Genomic DNA, 18271 nt, shown 5'->3' on the forward strand with positions numbered 1-18271 from the left:
AAAGATGAAGCCCTTTTTCATAGCAGTGTGATGGAACTGAGACTGTTAACTTGGAGAATAGATATCTCTGGATAGAGATGGGCTTACACACTTTTGATATTATCTAAACTAAAATTTAATGATTAAATTCAGCTGAAGAAATAATGTAATTTTCTCATTATCGGTATAAATAATAGGCAGATGGGGATAGAGGTGCCATTTAATATGTAAAAAGCACCAAGCCCTGCCAGCAGTTAACAATTAAAATGGATCTGATTTGATGATTTCTTCATTAATTCTAAGCAGAATGTGAATTATAGTATAGTAGTGATACTGGGATGAATGCTAATAAAATTACTATATTAAAATGTTTTTGGTTGACAGTGGGAAAAAAAACTTTTTTAATCTAATTCCTACCAAATGTAATGAAAGCCTGGGGTACTTTATGGACTGCAGTTGAATGAGTAATAATGAAATCCACTAAATTTTCTTTTTGCCCATGCCGAATTATATGGGGTTAGCTAGAGTGCAATTTTTGGCATATGCTTTCTTTGTGATTGGTAATTATGGTTTTGATCTTTAACATTGAGATAATATACTTTTCAATGGAATTATTTTTCAGAAAAAAAGATAGTGGCTATGATTTTCATAGTTAATGCATTGAAAGGGTCTTGCCTTTCATATTAATCAGTTTTGTTATCAGTTATTAATATGCAAAGAATTTGATTTAAAATTCACTGCACATATTTAAGTGTTCAGTTTAATAAATTTTTAAGTTTTTATACTTGTGAAATTACCTCTACAGTCAAGATAATGAAAATATCTGACACCTCCAAAAGGTTTTTTTTTTCCAGCCATTTGTAGGTCTTTTTGTCCACCATCCTCTATTCCCAGGCAATCAACTGAATTGCTTTCTGTACCTAGAGATTCTAGAGTTTTGTGTATATGGATTCTACAGAATATACTCTTGGTGTGGCTTCTTAGCATAATTATTTTGAGATACATCCATGTTAAATAGTGTATGATAGTTCATTATTTTTCTTTTCTTTTTTTTTTTTTAAAGATTTTATTTATTTATTTGAGAGAGACAGAATGAGAGATAGAGAACACGAGAGCGAAGAGGGTCAGAGGGAGAAGCTGACTCCCTGCCGAGCAGGGAGCCTGATGCGGGACTCGATCCCGGGACTCCAGGATCATGACCTGAGCCGAAGGCAGTCGCTTAACCAACTGAGCCACCCAGGCGCCCCATTATTTTTCTTGAAAGTAGTAAAATTGAATGGCTTTACCATACTTAGTTTATCGATCCACCTCTTGATGGATAATTGGGTTGTTTCCACTTTTGGGTATTAAAAATAAAGGTGCTAAAAACAGTCTTTTGTGAACATAGACTTTCATTTCTGTTAGGCAAGACCTAGGAATAGCTGGCTTGTATGTTAAGTGTGTGTTTAATTTTTTAAGAAACTGACAAACTGTATTCTAAAGTGGTTTTACCATTTCACATTCTCATCAACAGCATATGATCGTTCCACTTGCTCCATATCCTTGCCAATGTTTGTATTTTCATAATGAATGATAATGTTAAGGTGTATTTTCATGTCCTTATCTGCTATGTGTACATCATTGGTGAGTATGTTAAGATCATTTGTTCCTTTTTATTTTTTAATTTTTAAAATTTTTTTAAAGATTTTATTTATTTGACAGAGACACAGCGAGAGAGGGAACACAAGCAGGGGCAGTGGGAGAGGGAGAAGCAGGCTTCCCGTGGAGCACGGAGCGCGATGCGGGGCTCGATCCTGGTATCCCGGGATCATGACCTGAGCCGAAGGCAGACACTTAACGACTGAGCCACCCAGGCACCCCCATTTGTTCTTTTTTAAAATTGGGTTTTCTTGGGCGCCTGAGTGGCTCAGTTGGTTGGGCGACTGCCTTCCTGGAGTCCTGGGATCGAGTCCCACATCAGGCTCCCTGCTCACCAGGGAGTCTGCTTCTCCTTCTGACCCTCCCCCCCCATGCTCTCTCTCATGCTCTCTCTCACATAAATAAAATCTTTAAAAATAAAATAGGGGCGCCTGGGTGGCTCAGTTGGTTAAGCGACTGCCTTCGGCTCAGGTCATGATCCTGGAGTCTGGGATCTAGTCCCGCATCGGGCTCCCTGCTCAGCGGGAGATCTGCTTCTTCCTCTGACCCTCTTCCCTCTCATGCTCTCTGTTTCTCATTCTCTCTTTCAAATAAATAAAATCTTAAAAAATAAAAATAAAATTGGGTTTTCTTAATGAGTTTTGAGCATCCTTTCTTGTATTCTTTCTGAATATAAGTCCATTTTCAGATCATGAGATTTGCATCTATTTTTTTTTCAGCATGTGAGTTGTCTTTCGTTTTGTTAAGTGTCTTGCAGATAGCAGAAATTAGTAATTTTGATGAAGTCCTGTTTGTCACTTTTGTCTTTTACATGTCATACTTTTGTGTTTTATCTAAGAAATTTTTGTCTAAGACCGCAAAAAATTTCTACTATGTTTTCTTTGTGGAATTTTATAGTTTTAGGTTTTACCTTTAGGGCTGTGATTGATTTTGAGTTAATTTTTATATGTGGCACCAGGTATGGACATCCAGTCATTCCAGCTCCATTTGTTGAAAAGGCTCTCCCTTTCCCCACTGAACTGCCTTTGTAGCAAGGTTTATTTCTGGACTCTCAATTTTGTTTTATTGATCTGTCTCTTTTCAGTACCACACTGTCTTGATATTTGCAGTTTTATAACAAATCTTGAAGTCAGGTAGTATAAGGCTTCCAATATTAATTATTTTTGAAGTTGTTTTGGCCGTTCTAGCTCATTTGCATTTCCATGTGAATTTTGGAATCAGCTTCTCAATTTTTACAAAAGCTGCTGGGATTTTGATTAGAAATGCGTGGAATCTTTTGCTCAAATTGGAGAGAATTTACATGTTAAGATCATTGAATTTTGAACATAGTAGTGTATCTCTCCATGTATTTGTCATTGTTACACATCATTTGATAATTTGTAATTCATATTTTCCAGTGGTAATATTTCCAAAAGTGGATTTTTTTATTGTTCTTTGAACAGTTCTATAGAAACAGTTGATTTTTTAATTCTAGCCATCTCAATTTTGTTTTCAGATGAAGCATAGCATCTTAGTTCATTGTTAGTTTAGATTGGAAGAAACATCTAAGCTTACAAAATGTAATGGGTCAGTATCTTTCAAGGAGTGATTGGTATTATCCCCAGCATTTTGTCTTCATTTTTTAAAAAACAAGATTATTTATTTGAGAGAGCAAGCCAGTGGAAGGGCAGAAGGAAAGAACCTGAAGCAGACTCCCTGCTGAGCACAAAGCCCCACGCGGGGCTTGATTTCATGGCTCTGAGATCATGACCTGAGCCAAAATCAAGTCAGACACTTAATTGAGCCACCCAGGCACCCCATTTTCTTTAAAGTAATCTCTACACCCAGTGTGGGGCTCGAACCTACAACCCCGAGATCAAGAGTCGCATGCTCTACCTACTGAGCCATTCAGGCACCCTGTCTTCATTTTTTTAATGAAATATTAATATTCCTCATAATATGGAACCTTGAAACTTCAAACTACTATTACTTAAATGGTTGAATTTGTAGGTAATTTCAGGAAAGTAATTGATTCTGATGGAGGCATTGTTTATTCTTATGGGATTCTGAGATTTCATTCAAATTACATATTTTAGAGAATCAATTACCTTGGTATTGGTTTTGGGAGAATGAAGGAAAGTATATGATAAGGACTTTGAGGTTTGAGGCTTATGCACATGAATCACATTGCAACTTACAGAGATGGAGAAGACTGAGGAAGCAATGAATTTGGGATTTTCATTTCAGCTTGGACATGGTAGATTTTAGGCCTGTTGTTTGTTGACTGTGTCAAGTGCTTATATGTTTATTTGGAGGCTTATAAATGAAGAAATATATCTTAGGTCAAAAATAGGTCTGAGGTCACACAGCTAGTTATTGCAGAATTAGAACTCAAACCGAGGGCCTGCTGACTCCAAAATCAATGTAGTCATTAGCCCCATACTATATTGTATTGTCAAGGCAGAAAAACATGCTTGGCTTTGATAGTAATTAATGTTCCCTGTGAGCTATTATAAAAATATAGCAGAGTTTGCAAAGTCAGATGCCAGCAGGATCCAGACAGATAACTGAGTTGTGTTATGAGAGAGTGATGACATCTGCAGGCAACTGCAAAGCCTGTGACCCATCCAAAGGATTAGCTGCTAATCAGCTCCAACAGATTGTTACCATGTGGGAATGTGGGCCCATTATCGCTAGATCTTCTAATTTTTTTTTTTTCCCCAAGAGAGGTCAGAAATCTTGATTTCCATGTTGAGTCTTCTTCTGATTTATAAATGTAGGCAGCTGTCCTTTAACATGCAGTGTAGGTCAACCTTATTTGTGTCCACCACACATAAATGTGTGTTGGATTCTACCCAGTGGGCAACTTCTGCTAAGAGTTGTATCTGGTATTCTGTGGACACAACAATAAATTTATATGATGTGAAAGGGTGGTAACCATGTAATAAGCACACTACAGCCTTTGCAATGCAAGTTGCTTAGTTTGAACATGGGGTTTATTGAATCTGGTATTTAAATTCAGTTTTCTTATGGATCAGTTAATATAGATGGGGGAGGAGGGAATTGTTCCCTGTAGCTTTTTGCTTCCTAATTGCATGCTTTCATTTGCACATAGGGCCAGTTGCAAGTCTGTGGATGTTTGACTGACACCTGGAACCCAAATGAGAGGAAACCTTCAAGGAACAACTTTTATTGACAGTGAGTCTGTAGTCATCTGTATGCATAATATGGAATGTTCTCAACCCAGAGATAGCTAAATGGGTGACTCCACTGACAAGGAGTGGTGAGTCTGACTGTCCCCACTGATAATTGACTAAATCCTTTTCATAAAAAGAGAACTCCTCCTCCTCCATTCTTAGCATTTACTCTCTGTTGAATAGTAAATTAATTTTTGTATTACAGAGAATGACAGCAGTGCAGCTTAGGAAAGTTCCTTGTCCCTAACAGTGTGTTTAGTGTATGGTTGCAGTTTGACTTTTTTTTATTCAGTTAGGCACATCCTTTCCTTTGTCATTGTATTTTTCTTTTATTTCTTTGCCTAATTATACCATCTTCCAAGGCCTGTCTTCTTGAAATATTCAGCTAACATTAAAATGATGGTCATGATAATTAACAGCATCCACTCTAATCTTGATTAATGGTAGGTGTCCTTGCCTTGGGAATCATTTTATGAATAGATCCAGTTTTGGCCACTGAGTAATAGAAGGGAAGTCTGTAAGAGGATTCTGGGAAAGGTTTTCTTGGTTTTGTGAAAGAAGGAAAAAGTTGATCCCTCTACTTCCTAGAGTTGGTTTTATCTGGGTGTGACATCTGGAACTGCTGTGGCCATTTTGCTACTAGCCTGAAAGTGATGCCCTTATGTAAAGGAAGGCAGACGCAATAGAACGGCAGAGAAGTAGAACTGGGGCTCCATGTAATGTACATAGAATCACCCTAACTGTGGATTCCTTGTGATGTGAGATAACAAATTTCCTTAATGTTAAGCAGTTTTGCCCTTAGGTTTTCTGTTACTGGCTGTAGAAATCCTCTCATTTGATTTCTCCTCTTTCTGATTACCCACTGTCTTTAGTGTCTCATTCATTTATTTCTCCTTGATTATGTTCTGTGCTGTCCAGTAATGCTCCTTTGTATATGTTGCTTTTGAGGCACATTGTAAACTTTGTGAAGTTTTTTTTGTTTGTTTGTTTGTTTTTAGATTTTATTTATTTATTTGACAGAGAGAGACGCAGCGAGAGAGGAGACACGAGTGGGGGGAGTGGGAGAGAGAGAAGCAGGCTTCCCGCGGAGCAGGGAGCCCGATGCGGGGCTCGAACCCCGGACCCTGGGATCACGACCTGAGCTGAAGGCAGACGCTTAACAACTGAGCCACCCAGGCGCCCCAAAACTTTGTGCAGTTAAGGGCTGTGTTTATATCCTCCTCTGTGTAATACCATTACTGTCTTCTTAATAAAGCCATTAGTGCATATTTACTGAATTGAATTGTTTGAACAGTTGAGTATTTGAAAAACCAATCTACAGAATTGAACAATTAGAGATTTTCTTTCCTTCTTTTCTTTCTTTTTCTTTTCTTTTCTTTTTTTTCTTCCTCTCTCGTGCTCTCTCTCTTTCTTTCTTGTTTTATTTATTTCAGAGAAGGGGGAAGGGCAGAGAGGGAGAGAGGAAATCTTAAGTAGACTCCCAGCTCATGAAGTGAGCCAAAACCAACTGACTGAGCCACCCAGGTGCCCCTACAGAGATTTTCTTTTAATTCAAATCCTTTTCTTTAACCACACTGCTTCCCTGCAGGATTATAAATGAAGTTTGGCTTTTAAGATGATTATTGTATAACACATATTCAGGTGGTTAGTTCTACTCTAAAAAAAATGGTGCTTATATTCTGTCTTTTGTTTTTCTTCGACTTTACTGTTAATATCAGTTCTTTTCCTATATATTTGAGTACTGGCTTTCAGTGTAATAAATTTCACTATCTTCTCTGGCATAAAAACAGAATAGTTTATGTTCTGTTTTCTCTGCTCATTATAGGAATAAGGGACATAAAAAGTAAGAAACATAGTAATTCAGAAATAATTAGTATTTGACTTTGAAATGCACATTCACAAAAAGGCTCCCTAAGGTGTACATCTTTGATCTGCTCTTAGGACCTAGTTGTGTGTCTGTGTGTGGGGGGTAGGTTTCATGGTGAATCTAGTAGCTTGTAAGAGGAGTCTTGAGTTACAGGATGGATTATTTAGTTACTTCTATTTTAAGGCTCTATGAAACAAAAACATTTTTTTTCCTAACTCAAGCTAATCATGTACTCTTCACTATTTAAATTCTACTGTTGTAATCTTGAAAAAGTCGGATATATACCTCTTTTGCTTTGAGAAAATATAGAGTGTTGGTTTCTGTTGTGTTAAAAAGGAAAATCATAAAGCCTGTGGGTAATTTTGTAATACATTTGAATCCTTGAATATGTGATTTTCATTCAGGGAAAGTTAATTTTTTTTTCCTTGGGTTGTTATTAAAGTTTGGGGGAATAACTTTTTAAGAAGGTAGTGAAAGTTGTATGATATGCTTAACATATCGATTTTAATTCAGTAATACCATTCAGTAATATTAGAAGTTGAAATCACCAAGGTCAACTTTAATGTACTTTATTTCATAAATACTACGAAGAGTTTGTCAGAATGGAACATGTGCCCTAACCTAAGGCAGTCACAGCAGGCATGTGATCTCACCTAGATGAATCAGAATGATCTTAGGATATTTGCTAGGAATGCTGGGATAAAGGCACTTATTTTTTTTTTTTTGGCTGAATTTCAACAGAAATCAAAATGTACTCATTAAAGTCCTGGAAGCTACCTTCTGACCATAAAAGGAAACCAGTTGAATAAGAAGCAAACACTGAAGGAGTAGAACAGAGAAAAACCATGCCCTGACCACTAGATCCATTCTTCCCTGAAGATAGTATACCTCTAGACTTTATTTAGTTTACATGAGCCATTAAATGAAGGGGGGGGAATCGGAGGGGGGAGATGAACCATGAGAGACGATGGACTCTGAGGGACAGACTGAGGGTCCTAGAGGGGAGGGCGGTGGGGGGATGGGTTAGCCTGGTGATGGGTATTAAAGAGGGCACGTTCTGCGTGGAGCACTGAGTGTTATGCACAAACAATGAATCATGGAACACTACATCAAAAACTAATGATGTAATGTATGGTGATTAACATAACAATAAAAAATTTAAAGGAAAAAATTCAGTTTAATCCAGTTGGCTTAGGATTTCATGTTTCATGTATATGAAACCATCTTAACTGATACATCTTTTATTCTAAACTATAATGATAACTCAAGGGACTTAATAAAACTTGAACTGTGAATTAGGCAAGTAGGTCTCTGATAATGCAGTCCATTATCAGGTTTGTAAGGCAGCAGAAAAGGCCATTCATTGATTGATTACAAGGATTCAAGTATTAAGTAGAAGAGTTAAGGTGATAAATACATAGTCCATGCCATTGCTAAGTAGTTTATTGTTAACTGGAATAGGCTGACATGATGTGAATAATCCTACTAGTATATAGTAGGATTATTAACTGAGATTAATAATCTCTTACTAAACAAGGTTAGGGTTGTAGAGGAAAAGGAGTATCCATCATTTCTTGTGATTAGCTCTTTGGTGGAGACGCCTACTGAACCTCTGCTACCTCTGAAGCTGGTAAAACAATTGTGGGGAACCCGGAATTGGCAATCTTTAAAAAAAAAAAATATATATATATATATATATAAATTATTCATTTTTTCCTAATAAAGCATTAGAAAAATGTACAGTCCTCAATCCCATATTCAGATTTGTTTGTTTGTTTGCCTTATTCAGAATCTTGAGGCCAGATATACTGGGGTTTCAGAATTCTTCAGATTTTAGAAAGGTTAATATAGTGCACACACTGTATTAATATCTCTTTTTTACTTAAGGGACAAAGTGGTTTCTGTTATTAATAATACAAATAATAATGCCTTACATGAGTTGAACTGCTAAATGACATACTCTGTATACTTTTCAACATTATCTTAACTGTTTAACAATTTTTTTTAGTAATAGCAATAAAACATGAGGGATGTTCATTTCATTTCTTTTTCTGTCCAAACTATCAGAACATAACTTTATTCACATTTAAAAAATCCCCTCTCCTTTGATTTTACCTACACATCCCCCATCTCATTTCATCCATTTCTTAAACTTCTTTATTGCATTGCCCACACCTTTACCAGACTACAGAATCTACAAGTAATTACATCTGACACCTAAGTAGAGCTTAGAAAGTCAAAGTCTTTTCTCCCAAAGGTTTCCTCATTTCACTGCTAATTCTTCAAAAAAGAAAAAAAAGTGCTCTTTACTCATACATTTCATACTTGGACATTTCAGCAAATCAGCAAGGCAGGCTTTTCTTCTCATTCAAAAAAAGATTAGATAGAGTAGTTCTGCTGAGCATCTTGATGCTACAACCCATAAGTCTGGGAACCCTGGGTACTCTTCTGCTCTATAAGAACGTTGTTTCGTGGAATAAGTCTGTATAATTTGTGGTTGATTTCAGTCCATACTGTGTTGAATAATTAGTAATAGCTGGGAAGTGAACTCTTTCATGAAAATAAGGATCTTTATAGCTATGAGGAGACAGCAGACACATCTGTGTATGGCAGAGTTCTTACTGTTGGAATCATTTTGACTACAATACAGTTGTTGATGTGGGAGCTGTTTTGTTTTCTTGCTGGTGAGGAATAGGAACTGATATAAGTTGGTGAAGATTTGCTGGAGCCAGAGTATAAGCCTTTGTTTGGTTTTCTTTTGGCTACTGTAATACTGCATAGGTGGCTGGGTCCTATTGTATTGAGTGAGGGTTTCTGATTCGTAACTGTGCTGGTGAGGAGGAGATGCTGCTGACAAATGATGGGTGACATCTGTTCGTCAGTGGTAGACAAAGAAGGATGCAATTTGAATTGGTCTCTCTCACTCGAATGTAAAATAAAGGTATAACAAAATAGTTTTGATTGCACCCATCCTTTTTAGAAATGGTTTGGAGAGCCTCATATTGCCATATTGTATTCAAGACCTGGGCTGCTGCCTTCACCACTTTGCAGCGATGATCTGTCTCCTCTGCCCTTGGTTATGTCTCTATCCCCCCTGAGTTGGCCAGGACTTTGTTGTTCTCCATGTTTTTGCTGGTGACCTCATGCGGAGCACAGCAGATGGTCTCATCAGACAGTACATGGGGGCCAGTGCTACTGGGAAGCTGGTTGGCCGGGTCTCTCATGGTGTATTTACCTGTGAGCTTTTTGTCCCAAACATCTAGCACCATATCCCTCAAAGCAGTTGCTTCAGATGGAGCATCTATCATTATCTGCTTTCAGAAGTCCTACAAGGATGGGCAGCCCTTTGTATTTGTGGATGGTCACCTGGATGTACTCTGCAAACTAGTTTCCAACAGAGGCTCTGGAGAGATCCAGCAGAGCCTTCCAAGGTAGCTGGCGTGCAACTTCCTGGTAGAAGAATCAGATACGGTTTTACCGCTGGTGGATGCCACAGCATCTCAGCCCCTTTGGAGTACTGTGGCAGTCTTGGGGTATGACCAGCTCCATCCCATTGATCCTCTTGTGTCCTTCTCTTTTTCTCTGCCCCCTGACAGCTGGGCTCCAAGTCCTTGTTGGGAGATTCTTTTCCTGGTAAGGCATCCAGTTAATTCAGCCCCAGCAGCCAGGCCTGAGGGGCCTCCAGTTGCAACTGATGGGACAGGTTCCGTGGGGTGGAAATGCAGTTCATCACAATCTTGGTGTTGTGATCACATGTGTCCACACGTGTGGATCCCATGCAAAAGTGAGTTTACTAGCACCTCACAGGGTTGCATGTACTTCTTCACTTCCTCCCCTGTGGAGCTGGCAACCTGTCGTATTAGGCAGAACAAGTGAAGTCTGAAATTTAATTTTGTGATCATCATGAAAAGAGCTATTCCATCTAGAATAACTGGAACATGCATAGTGTTTGTTAAGGTTGAGAGAGTATCTTGATTGACTGTCATCTTTATAACATCACATGGAGATAAATTCCAAAGAACTCCTGTTAACAAATTCCCTTACTTCGGCATCAGTAGATTTTCTCATCAGTTGGAACAAGGCAGGTATCCTACCAACGTTTTTTTTTATTGCTATTTTATTTTCATCTGTAGACTTGCAAAAAGAAGGTTTCGGAGGGCACCCCACAGCATTCCTCCAAACTTCCAAAACTCTGTCGTCCAAAAAGTCGAACGGGTGCTTGATTCTTCCTTACCTATACACCTCCATCTGTACTTTGTTGTTGCCAAACCATGGGTGCTGCAGGTAGGCTGCTGCGTTTGCCTCACCTGATGGGAAGGGTGCTGCAGCGTGTGAATGACTTCAGGCAGCTTGGGGTTGTGCCAGGCAAACTCCCTGGGGTCTTTCTGAATACTGTCTATTGATGGGGATCTTGTGCCAGTATCACATGTGGTGTTGCATGCTGCAGCTTGTTATAATTGCACTCCTGCACTCGGTGCTGTATTGGCCTGTAGGGCTTCGGGCAGGTAGCTCTTGTGTTCAGAGCATAATTATTTCTTTGGTATGTAAGGGCGCTTTGCTGGCTGGACATCCTTTGCACGTTTCCAACACCTACTGTACCTGGGCAATATAGTGCTGCCTATGATCTTTGGATTTCTACGGTTCCGTGGTTTGGTCTGCGATAACATTGGGCTGTAATAGGTCTTCCCCTCCTTTATAGGAGTGATGAGCAGGTTGGGAGACAGAGCTGAACGAAGGTCTTTCCCAAGCTGGTTGTACTGCCTCCCACAGGAACTCTTAAGCCTTTCGGGCTGTCTGGCCGATGTGGAACCATACTCTTCCTAAATGGCATACTGCTGCTGTCCAAGTTGTTCTATGTCATGAACAGTCCCTTACAGTGAAGGTCACAGTGTGTGGTGCGGTGGTCATCCCTCAGTGTTTGGGGGACAATGACCCCACTTGGCCTTGGGATGGGAAGCTACTTGAGTCTGTGCCTCCCATCAGGATCAGTGGGGACCCTACTTCGGTAGTGGTTTGGTACTGAGAGGTTGGTCAGTTGGGATTGGAAGTCTTCTGGGAGGTGACTGATCCAGCCCGGTGTACAACTACGGGGGAAGTGAGTCTGTATGCAGACTATGGTGAGGCTGCCTGCTGAGCAGGTAATGGAGTGAAGGAACATGCACTGGGGTTCAGTGGTTGGGAGTCACTCACTGACACAGAGCCGAATCTACTCTCCAGAGAAGTTTTCTGTAACCCCTTTGAAGGAGACGTGCCTCCTGATAACAAAAGAAAGACTGCTCTAGATGGAGCTAAACTAACTCTTCTCATGGCCCGATTGGCTACTGATGGCTGAACCAGTGTTTGTCCTTCAGCTCTTGAGTTTCTCACCAAATGGTTATTAGTTGATCCCATGAATGAATGCTGTGGTCTATTGTCTGTCTTACTCAAATTCTAGCTGTTGTGGAAACTCCTTGCTTCTACTGGTATCTAGTCTTGGAATAAGAATTCATTTTTGTTGGACTTCTTGAGTTACCCAATGATCTTTTATGGAGAGATGTCTGTGCTGGTGAATAGAGGGTCCCTTGTGCCAGTGCTGTCCTGATGGCATCGTTGTTGGCATGAACAGTGTCAGAACCTCCAGGTTCCTTTATACCAGTATTTGGCACATCTGTTGATTTCCAAGGAAATGACTTCTCAGTTGAGCTGCTCCTTTAGGAAGGTGGCTGTGGTGTCTGGTTTCATGCCTGGGCCAGTGGAGGCAGCTTCCTTTCTGTGGTTGCCCCTCCTCCACTAGTGAGGCCTGCTCAGGAGTGGGCATTCCTCCTTCCAGGTTAGGCAGTGGCTCTTGTCACTCCAGGAGTGAGGTCCATGTGCACCGAGGGGTTGACGCTGCGGCACTGGAAAAAATTTAAAAAGTGGGTGCAGGGCTGCCCGACCCTCCCTCCCCCATTTTCCCCCTCCCCTGAATTAGCTCTCCCACCACTCACAGCCGTGAGAGCTAACTTGCCCCTCTACCTTGTGCCCATGGTGTCACCTCCGCGGTCAGCATTGACAAGGACTCATTTTTATACTTGAGAAAACTTAGAGACCTTAGGTGATTTTATGGTGGTTTATGTAGCTAGGAAGTAATAGAGTTGAGATTATACTCTGTATCGGCACTGATATCCATGTGCTAAACCTCTGTTGCAGTGCCTCTTCATGGTATTGTACTGCTTAAATTCGTCTCTTTATTGTGAGCATTAGGAAGGTGATTATTCTTTGTTAAGTTTAATCAGCCAACCTAACAAATTCACATAGTATTTCTAATAGTCTTGCAATTGATTCACTTAGCTTTTCTGGGAATATAGTCTATTTGTAATTAAACATAGTTTTAAATTTTGCTTATCCTTTTCAGATTTTATATCATATTGGTTCACTTACTAATTACATTGTCTAGAACTTGTGGAACATTGTGATTACAGTGAGCATCTTGTCTTGTTAATTTAATGCATCTAATGTTTCACTAAATGCTTACCATTAATTGGAACGTTGATATTCTTTCACCCCTGAGCATGAAGCCAGACTTTAGTACTCTTTATAAATAAAGTATAAAAGGGATTGGAGTACTTCTGTTAAGAGTTTTTAAAAATCCGGGGCTCCTGGGTGGTTCAGTCATTGAAGTATCTGCCTTCAGCTCAGGTCATGATCTCATATAAATAAATAAAATCTTAAAAAAAAACCCAAGTTTTTAAAATTCCTATTTGGACATCTTTGTAGGCCAGATTTTAAAGTCTTATTTGTTGCTTGTTTCAAAATTGCTATAAACTAGAACTTACTGTTACTTCTACCTACTTATACCACTCTTCATTTTTTTTTCAAGATTTTATTTATTTGAGAGAGAGCAAGCATGAGCAAGCATGAGCAAGCATGAGCAGGAGGAGGGGTAGGTGAAGAGGGAGAAGGAGACTCCCTGCTGAGTGGGGAGCTTGTTGCGGGACTCGATCCCAGGACCCTGAGATCATGACCTGAGCCGAAGGCAGATGCTTAACCAGTTGAGCCACCCAGGTGCCCAATACTGCATTTTTTTTTTAAAGATTTTATTTATTTATTTGAGAGGGAGAGAAAGAGAGAGCACAAGAGGGAAGAGGGTCAGAGGGAGAAGCGGACTCCCCGCTGAGCAGGGAGCCCGATGTAGGACTCGATCCTGGGATTCCAGGATCATGACCTGAGCCGAAGGCAGTCACCTAATCAACTGAGCCACCCAGGCGCCCTGCACTTCATTTTTAATATCTTATAGTCTGTACATAACATCTTTTACCTCTTCGGTGTATTCATTTTTATACACTTAAAAATATGTTTATTATACTTGCTGAGTTATATTTATTTTATCTGTGTATTTTAAAAATTTTTTGTGGGGGGCTAACATGTAGTAGGAGCTCAGTGAATATATATTGAATAAGTTAATTTTTATAATTATCTGATTAGTGAGGCATCTTTTTTTTTTTTTTTTTAAAGATTTTATTTGTTTATTTGACAGAGAGAGACACAGTGAGAGAGGGAACACAAGCAGGGGGAGTGGGAGGGGGAGAAGCAGGCTTCCCGCGGAGCAGGGAGCCCGATGCGGGGCTCGATCCCAGGACCCTGGGACCATGACCTGAGCCGAAGGCAGACGCTTAACGACTGAGCCACCCAGGCGCCCCTGATTAGTGAGGCATCTTGATAAGCCTATGTTTGGCTAATGATAGGAAAATATTATATCAATTTTAGAGATGGAAAAAAAAAACCAGAAAATACATATTTATTATTTTTGTAGTTTCTTGGTTTCATGTTCGTGTGGCTGATTTCAGATATACCAATTTCCCTGACTTGCTAGCATCTTGTTGTGGGTACCAGTCTTTTAGAAGCTCTCTGGTGGGTTTAGGTATTTCTCTCTCTCTCTCTCTCTCTCTCTCTCTCTCTCTCTCTCTCTCTCTCTCGTGCGCGCGTGCGCGCGCGCGCACACACACACGCACACACACACGTTAGGAATAATTCATTCACCAAATGTGAGAGAATGAGGAAATGTGTGTATAAAAGAAAATTATTAAGGAAGTAGAATGGGATTGCTCCACTCAGATATTGCCCCTGAATGGTTCAGAGTTTCTCCTGTTAAACTTGAAATTATCTGTAAAGAAGTAGCTTTGGAGATTTTTAGGGAATGGAATAGTTGGTATTAGCTCTTTAGTTTTGTCAGTATGATGCAAAATATCTACATTTATAGGTAGAAAATATTTTTGAAAGTCTGGTAATAGTGTTACAGTTTAAGGGAATGAAACTGATATTAAATTCCTAGTTACTTTGGTTAATCCAGGGTTTAAATATCTGGAAATAATTGCCATTTGAGGGGCTATGTTTTGCTTAAGTAAATAGAATTGGTGGCTCAGTGTTGGGCCCATTCAGCAGCTAACCCATAGTATAATAATCCTTATTACCACAGCAGCTGGAATTTATTGTAGCTGTTGCTGTATGTTCTCACTGTAAAGGCCATGATTTCCATGAGGAAATCATAAAAGCAGCCCTTTTGTGGTTTTGATTACAGAATGTTTTCTGGGCAGCATGAAAAAATGCTCTGCTTGTTTTGTGCTATGTGGATATAAGACATGCTTTTATAAAAGAAGCCATTTCTTCTTTGAAATGTAGTCACATGCAGGAAACCTATTTTCATTTTTTATTAGCATCTAATATTTGTGAATGGTTTTAATGTACATGCTCACTGAAAAAATACTTAGAGGAAATGATACTAATTTAAGGAAATGTGTTGATCTTAGGGTGGATATAGAAATTTTCCACTCAAGACCATATTCCCCATAGTCATCTGTTTCTGTAGTTTTCTTTAAAAATGGTTGACCCATAGAACTCACCACAAGTTGAGTGCCATGTGTATTGTCATTGGGTATTTTAATTACAGTGTAGTTAACATACAGTGTTACTTTAGTTTCAGGTGTACAGTATAGTGATTCAGCACTTGCATACTTGCATACATCACTCAGTGGTCATTAAGTGTACTTTTTTTTTAAAGATTTTATTTATTTGAGAGCGAGAATGAGAGAGAGAGAGCACAAGAGGGGGGAGGGTCAGAGGGAGAAGCAGACCCCCTGCCGAGCAGGGAGCCCAACGCGGGACTCGATCCCGGGACTCCGGGATAGTGACCTGAGCCGGAGGCAGTCGCTCAACCGACTGAGCCCCCCAGGCGCCGCGTTAAGTGTGCTGTAATCCTCTTCATCTGTTCCACCCACCTCCCCTCTGGTAACCCTCTGTTATCTATAGTTCATAGTCTCTTTTTTGGTTTGTTTCTCTCTTTTTTTTTTCCTTTGCTCATTTGTTTCTTAAATAACACATATGAGTGTGTTCATAAGGTATTTGTCTTTCTCTGACTGGCTTATTTCGCTTAGTATTATATGCTCTAGCTCCATCAATGTCATTAAAAAATGCCAAGATTTTACTCTCTTTTATGGCTGAGTAATATTCCATTGTATTTATACACACCACCTCTTCTTTATTGATTCATCTATTGATGGACACTTAGGCTGCTTCCATAGTTTGGCTGTTGTCAATAATGCTGCAACAAAATAGGGCTGTATGTATTCCTTTGACTTAGTGGTGTTGTATTATTTGACTAAAGAACCAGTAGTGTGATTACTGGATCATAGGGTTCTCCTATTTTTAACGTTCTGAGGAAGCTCCATGCTGTCTTTTCACAGTAGCTGTAGCAGTTTGCAGTCCAACTAACAGTGCATGAAGGTTCCTTTTTCTCCACATCCTGGTCTACACTTGTTGTTTCTTGTCTTTTTGATTTTAGCCATTCTAACAGGTGTGAGGTAAAATCTCATTGTAGTTTTGATTCGCATTTTCCTGATGATGAATGATGTTGAACATCTTTTCATATGTCTGTTGGCCATTTGTATGTCTTCTTTGCAGAAGTGTCCATGTCTTCTGCCCATTTTTAAATTATTTTTTTAATTTGGTGTTGACTTGTATAAGTTCTTTATGTATTTTGGATATTGACTATTGGATAGGTCATTTGCAGATATCTTCTCCATTCAGTAGGTTGTGTTTTAGTTTCTTGGTTGTTTCTTTTGCTGTGTAGAAGCTTTTTATTTTGATGTGGTCCCAATAGTGTATTTTTGCTTTTGTTTCCCTTTCCTTAGGACATATCTAAAAAGATGCTGTTATGGCTGATGTCAAGAGAAATGACTGCCTGTGCTCTCTTGTAGGATTTTTATGGTTTCAGGTGTCTCATTTAGGTTCTTAATCCATTTTGAGTTTATTTTTGTTTATGGTATAAGAAAATGGTACAGTTTCTTTTGCATGTAGGTGTCCAGTTTTCCCAGCACTGTTAGTTGAAGAGACTTTTTCCCATTGCTTATTCTTGCCTCCTTTATTGAAGATTAATTGACCATATAATTATGGGTTTCGGGACGTCTGGGTGGCTCAGTTGGTTAAACGTCTGCCTTCAGCTCAGGTCATGATCCCAGAGTCCTGGGATCGAGTCCCATATCAGGCTCCTTGCTCAGCAGGGAGCTTGCGTCTCCCTCTGCTGCTCCCCCTGCTTGTGCTCTCTTTCTCTCTAACAAATAAATAAATAAAATCTAAAAAAAAAAAAATTATGGGTTTCTTTCTGGGCTTTCTATTCTGTTCCATTGATCATTGTGTCTGTTTTTTTTATCAGTACCATAATGTTTGGATTACTATAGCTTTGTAATATAAATTGAAGTCTGGAATTGTGATACCTCCAGTTTTGTTTTTTAAGATTGCTCTGGCTATTTAGGGTCTTTGGTGGTTCCGTATAAATATTAGGATTTTTTCTTCTAGTTCTGTGAAAAATGCTGTTGCTATTTTGATAGAGATTGCATTAAATGTGTAGATTGCTTTGGGTAATACAGACATTTTAACACTATTTGTTCTTCCAGTCCATAAGCATGGAACGTCTTTTCATTTCTTTGTGTTGTCTTCAATTTCTTTCATCAGCATTTTATAGTTTTCAGAGTACAGGTCTTTAGCCTCTTTGGCTAAGTTTATCCCTAGTTATTTTTTTATTTTGTTGCAGTTGTTACTGAGATTGGTTTCTTAATTTCTCTTTCTGCTGCTTCATTACTCGTGTATAGATATGCTATGGATTTCTGTCCATTGGTTTTGTATCCTGTGACTTCACTGAATTCATTTATCAGTTCTAGTTGTTTTTTGGTGCAGTCTTTAGAGTTTTCTTTCTTTTTTTAAAGGTTTATTCACTTTAGTGAGAGAGCACACGTGTGTGTGTGTGCGCGTGCATGTGCACTTGGGTGTGTGGCGGGGAGGGGCAGAGGGAGAAGAAGAGAGAGAACCTTAAGTAGACTCTCCACTGAGCGTAGAGCCTGACGGGGGGTGTCGATCTCACAACCCCAAGATCAGGACCTGAGCCAAAATCAAAAGTCGGAGGCCTAACTGACTGAGCCACTCAGGCACCCCTTTAGAGTTTTCTATATATAGTATCGTGTCATTTGCAAATAGTGAAAGTTTTACTTCTTTACCAATTTGGATGCCTTTTATTTCTTACTGTTGTTTGATTGCTATGGTCTTGTTATTGTTTTTGTTGTTGTTTTTTTTTAGATTGATTTATTTTAGAGCGAGAGAGCGT

At 39.3% G+C, this 18271-nt stretch overlaps 1 protein-coding gene and 1 pseudogene across 6 annotated transcripts in view; one reads left to right on the forward strand and one right to left on the reverse strand.

The window, feature by feature from the left end:
* CDC42SE2 (CDC42 small effector 2) overlaps positions 1-18271 on the forward strand; it is a 114778-nt gene that overhangs the window by 33112 nt on the left and 63395 nt on the right. For 4 of the 6 annotated variants that reach the window (XM_027605344.2, XM_027605345.2, XM_027605348.2 and 1 more), the window contains exon 2: positions 4712-4794. The exons of 1 other annotated variant lie outside the window; for it this stretch is intronic. The gene's annotated coding sequence lies outside the window, so the exon portion shown is untranslated. Of the gene's footprint in view, positions 1-4711; positions 4880-18271 lie in introns of all 6 variants that reach the window. One more of the 6 variants, XM_027605346.2, reaches the window with a different exon arrangement.
* LOC113928607 lies at positions 9029-12457 on the reverse strand (annotated as a pseudogene).

This window comes from Zalophus californianus, chromosome 5 (genome assembly GCF_009762305.2).
Source record: "Zalophus californianus isolate mZalCal1 chromosome 5, mZalCal1.pri.v2, whole genome shotgun sequence".
NCBI classification, from domain to species: domain Eukaryota; kingdom Metazoa; phylum Chordata; class Mammalia; order Carnivora; family Otariidae; genus Zalophus; species Zalophus californianus.